The 17467-nt window shown below is 42.8% G+C and overlaps 1 long non-coding RNA gene across 1 annotated transcript; it reads left to right on the forward strand.

Annotated features, from left to right (window-relative positions):
- The first annotated feature begins 2083 nt into the window (after nt 1-2083).
- On the forward strand, nt 2084-9355 carry LOC139052524 (uncharacterized). The gene is made up of 4 exons (XR_011509946.1): nt 2084-2525; nt 3518-3622; nt 6328-6469; nt 9246-9355. It is a non-coding gene; the product is annotated as an uncharacterized lncRNA (long non-coding RNA).
- The last annotated feature ends 8112 nt before the right edge of the window (nt 9356-17467 follow it).

Consider the following 17467-nt stretch of genomic DNA (forward strand, 5'->3'; position numbering starts at 1 on the left):
CATGAACAGGTTTGAACGGGGTCCCGTTTGGCATGCAAACAGGTATAAACTGGACCAGTTTACACACGAACCGGTCTGAACGGGGTCCCGTTTGGCATGCAAACAGGTATAAACTGGAGCAGTTTACACACGAACAGGTCTGAACGGGGTCCCGTTTGGTATGCAGAGAGGTATAAACAGGACCAGTTCACACACGAACAGGTCTGAACGGGGTCCCGTTTGGCATGCAAGCAGGTATAGGCATGACCAGTTCACGCAGAAATGGGTCTTAACAGGGGCCCTGTTTGCAACTAAACTGGCTTATACTGGACGCAGTGGCACCATATAGGGTCGCCTGTTTGTCACAAAAGCTGGTTTAATCTGGAGCTTTGTGGCAACTATACTGTACGGCATCATGCATACCAGTTTAATGCTTGAATATAACTGCGGAGGAGCTTTTTTTATTGTTCGACATCCTGACAATTTAATCCCTAGTGCTAAATTGGGCCATTATCAAGCTCTACAGAAATTGCGTGAACACCTCGGAACATTCACAGACCAAACTGCGATATGCTAGCTGCGAATTTCAAACCGATTCCCGGTCCTGCCCAGTTGAAAAAGACAACAGGAATTCCTGCTGCAAATACAGAAATTTCTGTTGCACGACAGAAGTTCCTAACGTTTCTGAAGCTGCGACAGACATTTCTGACGTTGCGACAGCAATTCTGACGTCGCAACAGAAACATTCGGTCGCGACGGCCAAGAGTTCTGAAGTCGCAACAGAAGCACTTTCCGTCGCGGCCCTTTAAAATGTCAGCTTCGCATCGGTGGTGTACACTGTACCTTTCTCTTGCGCGGTATTCAATCGTGCTTCTCTGAAGCCGGCAATACTGATAGCACCGACACCGGTATTAAAGTCGACGTGGCCAATTGTTATAATTGTGCCGTGACGACGCGGCACCAGCAACGCGCTACCGGCCTCCTCAAAATCGGCCGCTCATCAAAATCATACCATCTGCGGGAATGGCTGCGTATCCGCTTTGTTTTATTTGGTAAGATGGGGCACACAGTCCTGTGGACTTACATGTGCGGTTACACTGACACATTAGTTAATTTCCCAGAAATATCGCACAAGCTTATGCGAAGCGGAAAAGAAGTTTTGGATTGTTCCACAAAGTTGCGTGAAAAGCTTTCTCGCTCGGGTCTCATTAATCTGGTACAGCGCTGCCGTGAGAAGCCAGTATACTGTCCGGATCAAGACTCACCCACGAGTGTTTATGTAGCTATTTTGCATTGAACGCACGAATTATATGCGAGCTCAAAAGTGTAAAGAGCAAGAGACAACTGTCGAAATTAGCAGTAACAACCTTCAGTGTCCCCGGTCACCGTTGTCTATTTCTGAATTTCTTATTAAATATGGATATCGTTACAGCAAAATTGATAATCTAGCATTCCACGATGTACCTGTCGATGGTAACAACACTTTTGCGCATATAGAGATGCGGCAGTTGACGCGGTGAAGTGAAAGCGCATCTTGGCTTTTAAAATGTAAATGTAAACAGCAACCCAGAGAGAGATTTATACTGCTTGCCTAATCGACGTGTGGGAGTGCTCGGCGTGGTGTAAATAAAGAAAAAAAAAAGCTCGGCGTGGTGCGGTGGTAAGATGCTTGTCTCGGAATCGTGAGGTCCGCAGTTCAAATCCTGTGCGAAAGCTTTTTTTTTTCTACTTTCATTTTTTTGTATTAATAATTTTTCTTATCCTTAAAGAGGTCTCTGTCAATTTTTGATCAAATATATTGATCAGAAGCTACAGAATTTTCGACTACAAGACGTCACACTACAGAGAACAGAACGACAGTCACAACGTCCCAAAATACGACAGACTGAAAATTTCCTGTTCTGTTATTCAAGTGGGTGAGACGTCTATACGGCGTATACGCACATTGCCGTCCTCTTCATTAAAAGCAACGTTGCTGAAACACGTCGTACAAGACGTTGTACGACTCGCATAACATCGAAATACAACGCCGTCACCATCCATGAGATCACCGAAAGCACGGTCGCTTTCGGTGGCGGCCTACAGATGGCAGCACAGGTAGCGCCGGTAAAGTTACAGGTGATATTATTTTGCCGTCTTCAGCCTTAGCTACATGTGAGTGCGCGCTGCATTGACGCCGTCCGATGCAGTTGTTTAATCGTGTGTACGCTGTGCCGAGAGTAATTGTGGTGCATTTTGTATTCATTGAGAATCACAAAACCCCTGGGACCGCGTAATGTAGCCCGCAGTATCCTTCGTGTGGTGCGCCGATGTCGAAGGTATGAGCCTTCGCCACTTTCTTTGTTCCGGGCTCACGAAAAGGATCTCCTCCTCTGGCACTCTCGCATCGTATCACACTGTACGGAAGAATTTGGTGAAAATTGTGCTCTTACGTCCTGTAGTTGATCCGCAATTCAACAGTGTGTGCTACGGAAGGACCGTTGGTGCAGTCGATGCCGCGGCACCTGTGACGCTAAACGGAGCGTTTTCCGAGTACGCCTAGAAAGGTAAGTCCGGCGCTTGCGCGCATTCTTCCTGTCTATGGTTCGTGAAGTGTGCGTTCTTGTACGTATCGCAAGATCCGTACAACAACCGAATCCGAATGAGTAAAGCAGCAAGAATTATAAATGTGCTTTTCAAATGGTTGTTCTTCATGTCGCAGTGCACATTTAGCAAAAAGTTCCATGGAAATTGCCCTAAAACGTATTCATGCTACCAACAGCTCTATCTGTGGTTTATTTACTTTCACCTATGAAGCACGCTAGCGCGGGTGGTTCTTTGATCTAAATGCGCACAAAAATTCAAGCAAAGAAAGTTACTGTTTGTGTACATAATTTTTTATTGAGAAATGGTATAGGCATTTCCAGAAGTAGTACGTCGATGTGTCGTCTTCACAGCTAACAGCTGCGCGAGATATCACCCGATTTCTTCGTCAACGCATGGCCAGACTTTCAGCTTGTATGGAAATTCGTCTGTTTATAGAGTGTCGTCAGATGACGTGTATTAGTGTCCTGTGTGTTTTCGTGTACTTGTAAAGGGTTCCGATCTTGCAGAGAAGCCGAAATTACAAAAGCAATGTTTCTTTTTATTCGAAAAATCTTTCTCTTTTCTGTATTGTCTCTCCAGAAAAAAAGGTGGTCTGTTGAAATGTTGAGCGCATCGTCCTTTGGGAGCAGTGCTTTGTTGCGCCGCATAAACAAATTAGGTTTTGGAACGCTTTTCATGTCCTAAGGAATTTTTTGATAGTACAATTCACATTTCACGTTATACAGCTGTACGTTCGTGTGAACCTTTTCATAGTAGATTCATGTTTGCTACAGTTCGATTTACGTGTTATTTAACCGCCTGTGATGTTACGGTCAGATATTTGCACAACCAGTTGCAGCTTCATGTAACTGGTTGTATGAGACTTTTTTCAAAATATGACGTGATCTTTTTATATCACAAGTTTGTAGTTTCAGCAGAGATTACAATAAATTAAGCATTTATTATTGTTTAGGGATGGCAAGATTTTGTGAACCAGAGGCACCTCCAGATATGCACCTGCGGCACTTCTGAAGCCTCAACAGCACGGCAAAGTACCTGATGTGCATGCTGTGACAAGGTGTGTGCAAAGCAGTTGCTGCCACTTACACGAGCTGCAGATTTTGTTGGTATCATCCATGTTTGGAAACTCTCCTGAATTTTCCGTGGGTTTACAAATGTGGGCTCATTTTACAATTTTATGGATGTCACTTTAGAAAGACAATGAAGTTGTGTTGGTTAAGATATTTTAAAGCTGTTGAGAGATTAAGGACATGACATTGTTAAAATGCACGTAAAAATTAATTGTAATGGTACTTGCAATGGCTTATTATTAGCGATGCAATATCTCTAACGAGAACATCAGAGGGGCACTTGCTTTAGGGAAGTTTGGTCAGATAAATTCATGAAGCAGCGTAAAGCGGCAGCAGCAAACACGCTTTTAAAGCTCTGTAGTCTAAAGAAAAAACAAAGTTGTCAGTTACTGGTTTCAAGTTTGCTGCTGCTTTTTGTGCTGCACGACAAGTTAAATAATGGTTGATAATGTGTGTGTGACGTAATAGTTCTGCGCAAACACACGAGGTGGAGAGAAGTAATTATTAAAGGGAAAATCAGACATCGTAGCATTTGCTACAAAGGAAACCCGTATGTGTTCCTCAAAAGGAAAGCCGCACAGTTGAAGAAAAATTCGTCCTGGTCCGGGACTCGAACCCGGCACTACCACCTATCCGAGGCAGCCACTGTACCATCTGAGATAACCAGGTGGCTAGCACATGGCAGGGCGAAGTCGAATTAGTTGACAACACGAAGCAAAGGCAAGGGTTTGACGTAATATTTTTTTCCCCTTTATTAATTATCTCTCTACACCTTGCGCGTTTCCGCAGAACTATTACGTCACACCCTTGCCTTTGCTTCATGTTGTCGACAAATTCGAATTCGCCCGGCCATCTGCTAGCCGCCTGGTTATCTTAGATTGTAAAGCGGCTGTCCCGGAAAGACGGTGGTCCCGGGTTTGAGTCCCAGACCTGGACGGTTTCTTTTTTTCAACTGTGAGGCTTTCCTTTCGAGGAATCCGTACGGGTTTCTTTTGTAGGAATTGCTACGAGCGGGTAGATGTGCGATTTTCCCTTTATTAATAATGTGTGTGTGTATGCAACAATGGGGGTGCTGAGAGCAAGCTTTAAAATAATGTGTGTTATGTCCCCAACAAAGAATTTAGTGTCTGCAGCATTTTTACAAAATATTATGTTCACAGGTTGGCAGGTATGACATAATGTACAACAATAACGTACAACACTTTTGCTGTAGATGCCATATTCATAACGTCCCTTTTCTGTCTACTTGAATCGTATATTTAGAATTTGGCCCACCTTCAGTTCGATCAAGGTTCATAGGTAGCCCCCTCTGAAATAAATATAATTAGGAGCTATTGTAGATAAGCACGATATACCTACTCACTGTATTGTTACATATATTTTTAGGGACTGTGTTGTGAGGCATGCATATCCTTTTACCTGTATGTCTTGCAGCAGGTTGCCCGACAATAGCATAAATGCTCTGCCCACCTTTATTATTATGCTTTCATGTAGACATCTAACATCTGTGCCCACATAGACTCCATGTTCTTAATTACATTTTTCTAAGTATTCACTGTTGTGCATTACATTATTGTGTTACATTACTGTGCATTACATGTTTTCTTTGTTTTATTTTGGAGGGGGCTATTCATTTCTATAATAGTACAGAGAATAGGACTTCAAAACAAAAAACCACGAAAGGTGGCTTAAAAGTGTGTGATGCTTGGAATTCTACATTCCATCCCCTAAAGCGCTACCAGTAGTAAAACATTCCTAATTGTCTTTTTTATAAGCTAGCTGCCAGATACATAGTCCCATTATGAGAGTATGTTATTTTTTTTCTTTGGTCTGACTTGTTTTGTTGAATGTTCTCCTTGTTAGTTCAGAATTTGTTTTCTTGCCACCTCATGCAATACTCCAACTGGACACTATGAGCTATGTGTACAATAAATAAGTAAATTCCTAAAGCATGCAACAAAGCATGCAGCATAGCATTTAAATGTTGCCAGTTTATAATGCTTCTCGAGTGCAGCGCAGCATGGAGCTTGAGGCTGATCTCTCCAGATGTAAAAAAAAATGCAGGTTATGAAAATGTGGTCCTACAAACTGCTGGTTACGCATGTCAGTCAGCCTGTTGCAGTGGTCACAAGTGAGAATGTAACCAAAAGCTGGGCGTGCTCGGCCATTTTGCATATGGCACAGGATAAAGCTTCACCTCTGCTATTGCTTCTCTTATAATAATGGCCTCCGAGTATACATGCCGAGTTATGCTTCTGGGGACACTTATTAGTTAACCTTATCAGGTAATACCATTAGCCTTATGGGTGCTATAATGTTGCAGTGCCTGCAGGATGGCCAGCATTACAATACACTATAAAATTATTGTACAAGTCATGCAATGGTATCGAGATTGGCCCACCAAGTGACACCCTTTACTTACACTATACCTGGCATCAGCTCACTCAGTCAGGGAGACATCCATGCATAAGGGGAGGGGTGTAGCAAATAGAGGGCGTTCGATTAATCTTTCTCACATAGATAGCTCATACATATAATGTTTCTTAAATTGGATGCTTTGTTGCTCAAAATGAAGTTACTTATGTGCATAATGTCAGCAATGCGATCCTATTTATGCCTAACGAAAGTTGCTTTGGTCACTGCCACTTTTTATATTGTTTCGCTTGTTATTCTAAGCTCACTTGTTTTATAGCTGGTATAGGTATGGCTGGACCTGGAGAAGTGTAAGCAGACCATGCTATGTTGCTGATCTGCGCTGATCTCCACATCCAAGTTGGTCCCGCGACAGTTGGGCGCCATTGTGCCTTGCTTCATTGACAAGGTGATATAATATGGTGAGCTTGTACTTCAATATCGGTATTGAAAATTATGTTAAGGAAAAAAGACAAGGATTGGTCTTTATGATAGATACACTCATGTTCTTTCTTTAAGGTGTTCTTTTGACACTGTTCTGCATGGACATATTTTTAGAGAATTATAACAGTCCTTTATTGCAAAGTGCCACGGCGCTAGTTTATGCATTAAACTAGCACTCTTTCACCAAAAAAGCCGTATTTAGCACACAATTCACAAGGAAAGAAAGGAGGCAACAGGACAGAGTGCTACTAACAGTTCAGTATTATAGCTCGCACAGTAATATTGTGCAAAAGGTGAAAGGGGGAGAATAGATCTGAATACATATTGTTCGCACAGAAACGAAAAGGATGCATCACATGGTGAGTGTGACATATGTTTTACAATGATAAGAAGCAGTCTCACTGTCTAGTAATTCTCTGCATGGGGAGCTAGTGCTAGGTTCCTCGTCATACATATAAGAAAAGTTTCAGATATCTCTCCAGCGCTTTTGTCTTTTTATTTTGTCACGATCAAGCAGCTTTTAAACATAGGTGCATGTGCACCGAGAGTAGTGCACTACCACTGCTAACTGACCCACACATCAAGTTTGCTTGGTCACGCTGCCAGTCATTTATACATTTGCCGGTTTATCCGATGTAGCCTCTACTGCACGAAATGGTATGTGATAGACACTGCACCTGTGTACTGTACGTGCTTTCTTACATTATTTTTTTCAGAGATAGTGATGCAGGCCTTTTCATTATTTACATGCCTACACAACAAACGAAGCATTATCTGTGCTTAGAAAGAATTGTAGGAAAATCCAGCATGAGGCAACTGTTCTCAGCACGAAACAAACTTGATTCGTTGGTTTTCGTTCATTATTGCGATCACACTAAGGCAGACAAGCTTGTAGGCTGTGCTTCTGCAATTTGTACAGCACACTTACAGCACTGGTGTGGGCCTCATCTGTGGGCTGACTGATGGCACCTTCTACGGCGCAGACCACTTGTGTTGGGCGAGGCACCAATGTTGACGTTTGTTCCCTTGTGCAAAACAGCAGTCCTAGGTTTAGAGTAGTTGTAGGAAGACAAGGTAAACATAACTTCCATAGCTTGAGTGGGCTCATTTCTCTTGGGGCATCTAGCTTTCTTTCTTGCAACTGTGCACAGGTGCTTCCCTAGAGTCAGCGGGAAAATGGCATAGAGTTGTGCATTCGGGAACTCCTTAACAATGATCTGCCGTAGTTAGGGCCTTGCGAAAATGCACTGTCTGCCAAGTGGTAGAAGGTGCATTATTCAGCCACAGATTTCCTGTTGGCATGATTGCACTCGTGCTGTCAGTAATTTCTTGGCTTGCCGAATTATCTTGAGGCCCCACGCTGATGATGCTACCGATGTCTTCGTGTGCAGATTTTCAGGATGAGGTTTTTTGCTTTGCAAATGTTGTTGAAAGGTAGGTGGTGCTTACAGGTAGCTATTCTAAATATTAGTGAAATGAATTGGCCCATCTTGCTTCGTCAAACATCGTCACGCCGACATCAGTTGCACAAACAAAAAACCTGGCCTACTTGCAGCGTCGTGCACGAAGAAACAAACAAATCAGCTGCTGGATTGTCTTGGCATCGCATACTAAGCTGAGACCGGAACTGCTGTAGCTACAAACCAGGCAGAAACGATGATGATGAGCAGGGATCTGTACCACTTCGTGGGGCACCAAGGAGGCTTCGTTCAAAACAAAAATGCCGTTCAGCAAGTAGAACCATGCAACGATGAGAGTCGGTGCATGGTGCTCTCGATCAAGTTGGCTCAAGGAGTGTCCGAAAAATCAGACGAGAGGTTGCAAGGCGTCCGAATTTTCGGAAGTTGTTATATATTATGGTCCATGGGGAGAATGGCGGTGCCGTGAAGCAGACCGAGTAATCATGTCCGGAAAATCAGTCGGCGACTGTACCTATACCTATGTGTCTATGTATACCTAGGTGCAACAGTGTTTGCTATGATCTGTGCCAGAATTGCTGTTGCCCGTAGATGCCCAACATGTCGGGTGTCAAATTGTAAAATATCTTGCAAAAGTGATCTACGGAAAAATACCGCTTCTGCTATATTTCGCTTTTGCAAGAAATTTAGCGGCTGCTGACACCTACCTTAAAAGGCTTTATATGGTCTTCGCATGGCCAGGGCCTTCTACTTTTGTGAGTTTACTTATCTCGAAATTTACCCCGGTTTTTATAACTTCAAGTTGGCGGGATCCCTAGTCTCCTTTAACGTGTTCCCAATAGACCTTACATAGGGGTTTTGGCATTTCCCTGCCATCTAAATGCAGCCATTGTGGCTGGGATTCAATCCCATGCCCTCTGTTTGAGCAGCGCAATGTCAAAGCCAGTACACTACGATATTTTGCTGGCAGATGGGTTTAGTTTCTGAATAATTTATTATCTCAACCTGTCGGTGTTGTTTTTAAAGGTTTTTCATGTTTGTATTCTGTTGCTTCAATACTAGTAATTATTGTTAATCAAACGATGTGTCCATCTTTTTCGTATAAGACTTGCTTCAATCGCCTGCTAATTATGACAGCTTATTCTCCCACAGTAATCCATGTTCCCTTGAAACATAGGCAGTGCATGAAACCACATATTTTTCAATAAGATGTATTCGTTATCTTCTATGACCGGAATGCTGAACCTTTCTTCTTATCTGTGAGAACATAGGCAAATTTGCCTATGTGCTAACCTGTTGCATGAGTCAAGATAAATTATTGGCTTTACTTTTTCAGGTGCCCTGCTCGCTCTCACCCAAGCAACCCACTCCAGCGGTCTTCTCTCGGCAGACTGGATGCATCGAAATACCGTTAGAAGGTCCAATAAACAGTGCTTGAGACATTTATGTCATGCTTTTATTTAGGCCGGAGGACTTCAGGCTTAATGAAAGCTCAAGTGGGTGTACAGAAATACCTACGTAAAGTATACTTGTCTTTTTCACTTACAAGTACATGCCAATACTTTGCCTAACATTTTTCACCCCAAAATTACACTTTACTGTGGATTTGTGTACAAACCATTACAGCAAGAAGCACTGCATTAAGACGAGTACAAGTAATCGAACATATACTAAACTAGCAAGAATTACATTTGCATACTTGTATTATAAATATAAAAAGGAGGTACAATCTTCTTCAGGGTGCATTTTCTTGTAGGTCATACATAGAGAACGTAGTCGTGGGTCATACAAAAGTTGTTCATAATGTATCACATCAGTGTTGGTAGTGCTAATCAATTTATGCCGAAAATTGTGTTCATCTTCGTATCAAGCAATGTACCAGGCAAACCTACATATGAAAGTGGCTTCTTGTTGCGAACCTAATGCAGATCTACTTCTCTTCAATGCTGATCGCAAATACACAAGTGCATAAAATATGTGTAAAGAGTAAATTATATTAAGCAACATCAATCCATTCTGAAAGGACCTGGTATGAATGTAGCAAAAAATAGGTCTGAACAGGGGCAAACAGGTCTGGGTTAGATAGGGCGGGATTAAACGGGTCAGGATTAAACAGGATTTAAACGAGTCAGGATTAAACAGGATTTAAACGGGTCAGGTTTAAACAGGATTTAAACGGGTCAGGTTTAAACAGGAACAAACGGGATTTAAACAGGTCAGGACTGAACAGGATCAAACGGGGTCCCGTTCCATAACCCTATTTGATGAAACCCGTTTGAAAACAAATAGGATTTTCTAGTAGGGCAGTTACAGCAATATTACGAGTATATGGGGCTGCATATCGATTGAAACCAAGGCTACTAGTTAGCACGGTAATTTGTACAATCGGTTACCAAAGTACCGAGGGTGAACAAAAATGCTTGTCATGTTGATGTACTTGCTGGTACACCCGTGAGTTGCAAATGCAGACGTCTGGAAGTTTTCATTCATATTCTCATACTCAGAAGCAACATTATAGACACCTATGTTACCCCTAATACAACGTCATCTTTTTCCCTCAGCAGATACAATATACTTTGAAGCTATGTCAAACTGCAATCTTATTCAATATTATGATTTCACATAACGGATGGTCCAGTACAAATACCAATACATCGCTCACCATTTAATGTCCCTGAAAGCACTTTGTGAACCCGAAGATTGGGGCGTCTGTTAACTTCATTACGCTAACTTACGCTATGCCCGGTATCTTTATCCACCACATGAGGGGTATGCTAAGAGATTTAAATATTATGAATTTCATTGGCAGCGAAATTTCTGCACTGACGTCCACGCTATAGGGCAAACCAGACAAGAGTCTTGCTATCCTGATTATGGCAGAATAGATCGAGCAAGAAAAATATTGCTTCTAAACATGACAACATAGAGATTGCGGTTGAATAATTGATTTCAATAGCCAGCAGTACTGCATTCAAATAGCCAGGGCAATACGTTTCTACTGTCCACTGTCAGAATTTTTCTTTTTATAGGAGCTATTATTCCTCTTATCTTTTCGTACGTCACCGTCAGAAGCATTAGTTTTTTACACGTTTCTTTTTTATTCCTACACAGCTTGCTTTCATTGCTTATTCGATGCAACCTAGAGCATTACCGAAAATATTGCGATGGGTATAACAATGCACTATTCTCCAAGGATAGACAAGACGCGTATTTCTTATTCAAAACATGCCATTTCGGGAACGAGCGCTCTTAATTGGTCAGAGTTTCGGCTTACTCGAATCATATTTGTTCTGCAGCAATGATGCGGATCGGTCACCAACTAGCTGCTTCTGCCAGGTTTAGCGGAAGTCATATGTATATATATATGTATATATATATATATGTATTATTGGTGTTCTGTTGGCCTCAAAGTGAGTATCCAGGATGGCCTCGTGCACGGCTAGATAGAAAAAAAAAAGAGAAGTCTGCTGTTAGGACCACATGGATACGCTGCTACAAAGGATTAGTCCGGAATTACGGTAAGAAAAGACGAGACAAGCACATGCAACAGTGGGGATGTGCTTCTGTGTGTTCTTCTCTGGTGTTTCGGCATCGTTAGTCCAAGTGGTGCCGTAGTGTATAGGTCTACATGATGCGCAAAAACTGCCTGAGAAGTTCCGTGGCACAAAGGGAAAACACCTCCAAACAACTGTTAATGATTTGCCAGCATCACGAAGGCATGCGCAAACAAACATACGTTCTGTCACGTCAATGCAAATGTACGCATGGCTCCCTATGGACGGGTGACTGATTCCTAAACATCAGTTTATCCCTGATATAGATTCTGATGAAGCCCCAAGCAGCTATTTTACTGAGAGCACTGGATAACATGAGGGCGGAATACTCGAATGCGACATATGTCTTCATTGATGGCTCATCATTACTTCAAAGCTCATCTTCTGGCTTGTTTATGCCCTCCACAAGAAAAATGTTATCTCATCGCCGTGATAGAACGAGGTCATGGACATTACCCGAACTTTATGTAAACAAAGAAGCGACTAGATATGTGTTACCACACCTTCTCTAACATTGGACCATCTTTAAGGACCCGACGGGCAGCATTACCAAGCTTCAAAATGTAAAAACCAACTCGAACTATCACCTAGCCATCAACGACTATGCATGCTCGCACGACTTAGCATGTAAAGATGGTCATTTCATAATCTTTCAATGGATTCCATCGTACACGGCAACCAGGCAATGAAACAGCAGAGAAGGGCCACCCCTACAAACATTCACAAAATGTATTTTTCACAAAAACTAAGGTATCAGCGTTGTCAAAGCGCTATGTTCCTAAACAGCGAGAAAACTCTGGTCTGCCTGTCTTCGGACACTAGAAATTTGTCTTCTGTATTGACCCGGAACTTCAATCAAGGCTTTCAAGACGACAGTGTTAAGAATAATACACACTCTACCAAAGGCTACGACTTAATGTGGCGTACACAAGCAGCCTCTTCTACCGCTTTGGTCAAACTTCAAGCCCCTGTTGCTACAACTTTGGTTCTGTGGAGACAATTGGACAAATTCTAGTAGAATTTAGAGCGTACAGTCATGAAGAGAACACGTAGAAAAAAAAACATGGCTACAAACTCTCAAGGTGCTGTGGCACTAAGGCGCACATTAAGTCCCTGGCAAACTCCATCAATGCAGCGCTATCACCCGACTTCTTATTTGATTATCTTCGATCATTTCGTTTTCTCTGAAGAAATCTAAATCTTATGTGGTCTACTACATCCCATAACAATCCGGCAGTGAAGACGGCTCATGTATTCGAACAAGTAGGACTCAAAAGCAAAATGAAGATATGAAGGGATGTCTCTTTGTTGTTGGTTTCTTTTTCATTTTATTCTGGTCTCCTTCTCCTAGGTGACTTTCTCCTTTATCCCCTTCCCTTACTGAGTAGCATCTAGGATAATATTTCGACGCCGGCAAACTTCTCTGCTTTTAAATAAAGAGCTCTCTCTCTCTCAACAACTTACTGAACGGATGAAGGAAATCACGCAAGAGAGAGCTGCTTATCCGTACTCTGTCATTCACCCTGTACTATAAAGAGAAAATTGAATGTGGAGGTGGGACCGAGGTAGCACTGCAGGGTGGATTTTCAGCGTCTGCACTATGATACGTGAGAGTGGCGCATATATTCTATATACTGTAAATTTTGGATTGTTTAAAAATTTGGTGATGAGAAATACACGATCAACTGAATTCAACGAAGCAGAAATCAATGCCTATTATCCATCTCACAAGTACTTTGCAGCACTGTGGAAGCTGCAGGGCTATTGAGCCAATGGATGGCCGACTGCTTCTCAATAGTGTTCATCCGTGCCGGGTTGTCTGCTCACCACAACACCAATGTGTGGTGGTGAGCACACGACAGTGCATGCGCAAAAGTCCTAACATGTAGACAGTGCAGTCAACTGTCGACGTGTTAGCAGTGGTGACACTACAATGCAGTGACTGCACTTAACTGCGCAGTGCAGTGACAGCGCACAGCAGTGGCGACAGTGCATGCGCAAAAGTCCTAACATGTCCCGTATCGCTGTACCATATCATGTAACAAGCAAAGAAAAGAACCCGAATCCACCTAATATTTAGCCAGTTGCGCCCAGAACTAAATTCGGCTGCGCACGGTTATTAGATCTGTGCGCCTCATACGTTCGACAGAGCTGCAAACGACTTATGAGAAGGAGTATAGGTGTTTAATTCACAAAGCTTTTTCTTCAAGTGCTCTTTGCCATTTTTCAGCCGTGCTCGCTGATCACTTGGAGGCGCCGCTAAGTCGACGGGGTGACGAATCTGCGACAACGCTTGCGTGTATGCTTGATACTCAAGACGAGGAAAAGCACTGTGAGGTCATTAAGAGGCCGCGAGAAGAAAAAAAAAGTACCCTACCGAGGCAGAAAAGTTAAGGGGTAGCGAAGAGCAACAAACTCGTCACAATTTTATACCAGTCAGTAATTCTTGTACTGCGCTCAGATCTTGTACCCAAACATGAAGACGAAACTGCCAGCACCATGCGAAACTGGTGACCAGATGTTTTGTGCCGTTTTACCTCTGGGGCAGCACGCTATTTTGCTGTTGTGTTCGGGTGTTTCCCTCGCGAAACCGGTCGCTCACAACTGCGGTGATTCATGGCTAACAGATGGACGCCTCCAAACGGATTTGGACCACTGACCAGGGGACATTCCTTCAAGCGAACTCATGGTGTCCTTCTCTCATGTCGAGGACGTACGTGCCTTTGTCTTTTCCAGCCAATCTGATACCGTCTAAGAAGGAGTGAACCGGACGAAAACGCACTTCTTGATACCCACGGGCCCAAAGTGCCACGTCAGTGTCGAAGACGGGGTCGTTGTGTGTTTGCTTCTTTCCCAGTTCGTGCTAAGTGACGTGCGTTTGTTTTGGCCCAAGCTATCTTCCGAGGAACACGCCTACAAACCTTCCCAATTGGCTGAGTATCATGTCACCCATCTTCTGACACCAGATTGGGGGAAGCTGACGGGACCAGGATGACGGCGGAGTTAAAGGGCGAGACGAACGCTTTGTGATTGAGAATCGGCCGCTATAACGCTTGAACTTGAACGTCTTATCTGCATCGTTCCTCATTATTGTACAAAATGTAAATATAAATGTGTGTTCTAGAACTTACTGTATCTCACGCCGAAGCCCAAGATTCTTACTCCACCCTAATGCACGATTTTCCCACATCTTCAGACACCCGGTTGCAGCCCTCCTGAGCACATAGTTCTTTGGAGGATGCTTTCTCTATACTGGCCCGCCTTTTCACACACTGAAATGGATAAATTGGCTTCCCCTGTGTTCTGCGAAATCTAAAAGATTATTCCCGATGTGTCATCTCATATTCTCACCCTGGCAAATACGCGTACATATATTACATTACCTATATTACAATATATGTAATATACATTACATATATAACAGGCGGCTAATGGAAACTTACCCTGTCAGCCTTTAACAGCAGAACTCTGTCAAGTGAGGCTAGCTTAGCAGAACTCTTTGAAGAACTATCAGATGCTGTTTGAGATATTATCGGCCTTAGTGAGATAAAAATAACTGGTGAGGCTTATACATTGCTGAATAACGGCCATGTCCTCTGCTATAGAAGTCTACCTGATAAGAAGCAATACGGAGTAGGATTCCTAATCCATAAACACATAACGGGCAACATGGACGAATTGTACAGCATTAATGAGAGTGTAGCAGTACTCCTAATCAAACTTAATAAGATGTATAAATTAAAGGTAGTACAAGCCGACGCTCCAACATCCAGTCACGACGATGAGGAAGTAGACCAGTTTTATGAAGATGTTGAATTAGCGATGAGGAAAGTGCCAACTCGGTATACAGTAGTTATGGGGGGCTTCAATGCGAAAGTGGCGAAAAAGCAGGCGGGTGAACAGGCAATTGGCAACTATCGCATCGAGTTTAGAAACGCTAGAGGAGAGATGCTGGTAGAAGCCACAGAAAAGAATAACCTTCGAATAATGAACACCTTCTTCAGAAGTGTAACAACAGAAAGTCGACCTCGAAAAGCCCTAATTGTGAAACAAGAAATGAAATTGATTTCAACCTTTCTGCCGATCCCAGCATAGTGCAGGATGTAGATGTAATAGGTACGGTGAAGTGCAGTCATCATAGGTTAGTGAGGGCTAGCATTGACCTCAATTCGAACAGAGAAAGAGTAAAATTGGTCAAGAAGAAACAGGACAACTTAGAGGTCGTAAGGGTAAAAGCAGACACATTTAGGCTAGCACTTGCAAACAATTATGTAGCATTAGAACAGATAGATGATGATAATGACCTAGAGGTAATGAATGAAACCGTAACGAGGCTGGCTTCCGAGGCAGAAATTGAAGTGGGAAGCAAGGCACCGAGGCAACCAGTAGGCAAGCTCTCCCAAGTAACAAAGGACCTAATGAAGAAACGACAAAGATTGAAAGTGTCCAACTCAAGAGCTAAGATAGAATTCGCGGGCCTTGCAAGACATGAAACTGGGAAAGGCGGCAGGAGAAGATGGAATAACAGTCGATTTAATCAAAGGTGGAGGAGACATAATGCTTCACAAACTAACGGCTCTCTACACAAAGTGTCTATCCACTACAAGGGTCCCAGAAAACTGGAAGAATGCAAACATTATACTAATCTACAAGGAGGGAGACGTTAAAGCATTGAAAAATTATAGGCCCATTAGATAACTCCCAGTACTATATAAAATTATCACCAAGATAATCGCCAATTTAATGATGGCAACAATGGATTTTAGTCAACCAAGGGAGCAGGCAGGTTTCAAGAAGGGATACTCTACACTGGATCACATCCATGTCATCAATCAGGTAATCGAAAAATCTGCAGAATACAATCAGCCTCTCTATATCGCTTTCATAGATTACGAAAATGCATTCGAGTCAGTGGAGATACCAGCAGTCATAGAGGCAGTGCCTAATCAAGGCGTACAGACCACTTACTTAAATACCTTGGAAAATATCTACAGAGATTACGCAGCCACCTTAACTCTACACGAGAAAAGTAGGAAGATACCTTAAAAGAAAAGGGTCAGACAAGGAGACACAATCTCTCCAATGCTATTTACTGCGTGCGTGGAAGAAGTGTTCAAGCTATTAAACTGGGAAGGCTAATAGGAGTAAGGATCGACGGCGAATACCTCAGCAACCTTCAGTTTGACGATGACATTGTTCTATTCAGCAACACTGAAGATGAGTTACAACAAATGATTGAGGACTTTAACAGGGAATGTGTGAGAGTGGGGTTGAAGATTAATATGCAGAAGGCAAAGATAATGATGAATACCCGGGCAAGGGAATAAGAGTTCAAGATCGCCAGTTAGCCCTTAGAGTCTGTGAAGGAGGGCGTTTACCTAGATCAATTAATCGCAGGAAACAACGATCATGAGACGGAAATTAACAGAGGAATCAAAATGGGTTGGATCGCATACGGCAGACATCGTGAGCTCCTGACTGCAAGCATACCGTTATCATTGAAAAGAAAAGTGTACAATCAGTGCATTTTACCGGTGCTGATATGTGGGGCAGACACTTGGAGATGGACAAAGAAGCTTGAGAACAAGTTAAGGACCGTGCAAAGAGCGATGGAATGAAGAATGCTAGCATAACTTTATGAGACAGAAACAGAGCGGTTTGGATCAGAGAGCAAATAGGTATAGACGATATTCTAATTGACAATAAGAGATAAAAATGGCGTGGGGCAGGTCCTGTAACGCGCAGATTAGATAACCGTCGGACCATTAGGGTGACAGAATGGGTACAAAGAAAAGGGAAACGCAATAGAGGACGGCACAAGACTAGGTGGTGCGACGAAATTAGGAAATTTGCGGGTGCTAGTTGTAATCAGTTGGCGCTGACAGGGGTAATTGCAGAACGCAGGGAGTGAGTGGCCTTCATTCTTCAGTGGAAATAAAATAGGCTGCTGCTGATGATGATGATGTTATATAAAATTTACAGAATAAATCCGCTTGCTATTGCA

This window comes from Dermacentor albipictus, unplaced genomic scaffold (genome assembly GCF_038994185.2).
Source record: "Dermacentor albipictus isolate Rhodes 1998 colony unplaced genomic scaffold, USDA_Dalb.pri_finalv2 scaffold_26, whole genome shotgun sequence".
NCBI lineage: Eukaryota > Metazoa > Arthropoda > Arachnida > Ixodida > Ixodidae > Dermacentor > Dermacentor albipictus.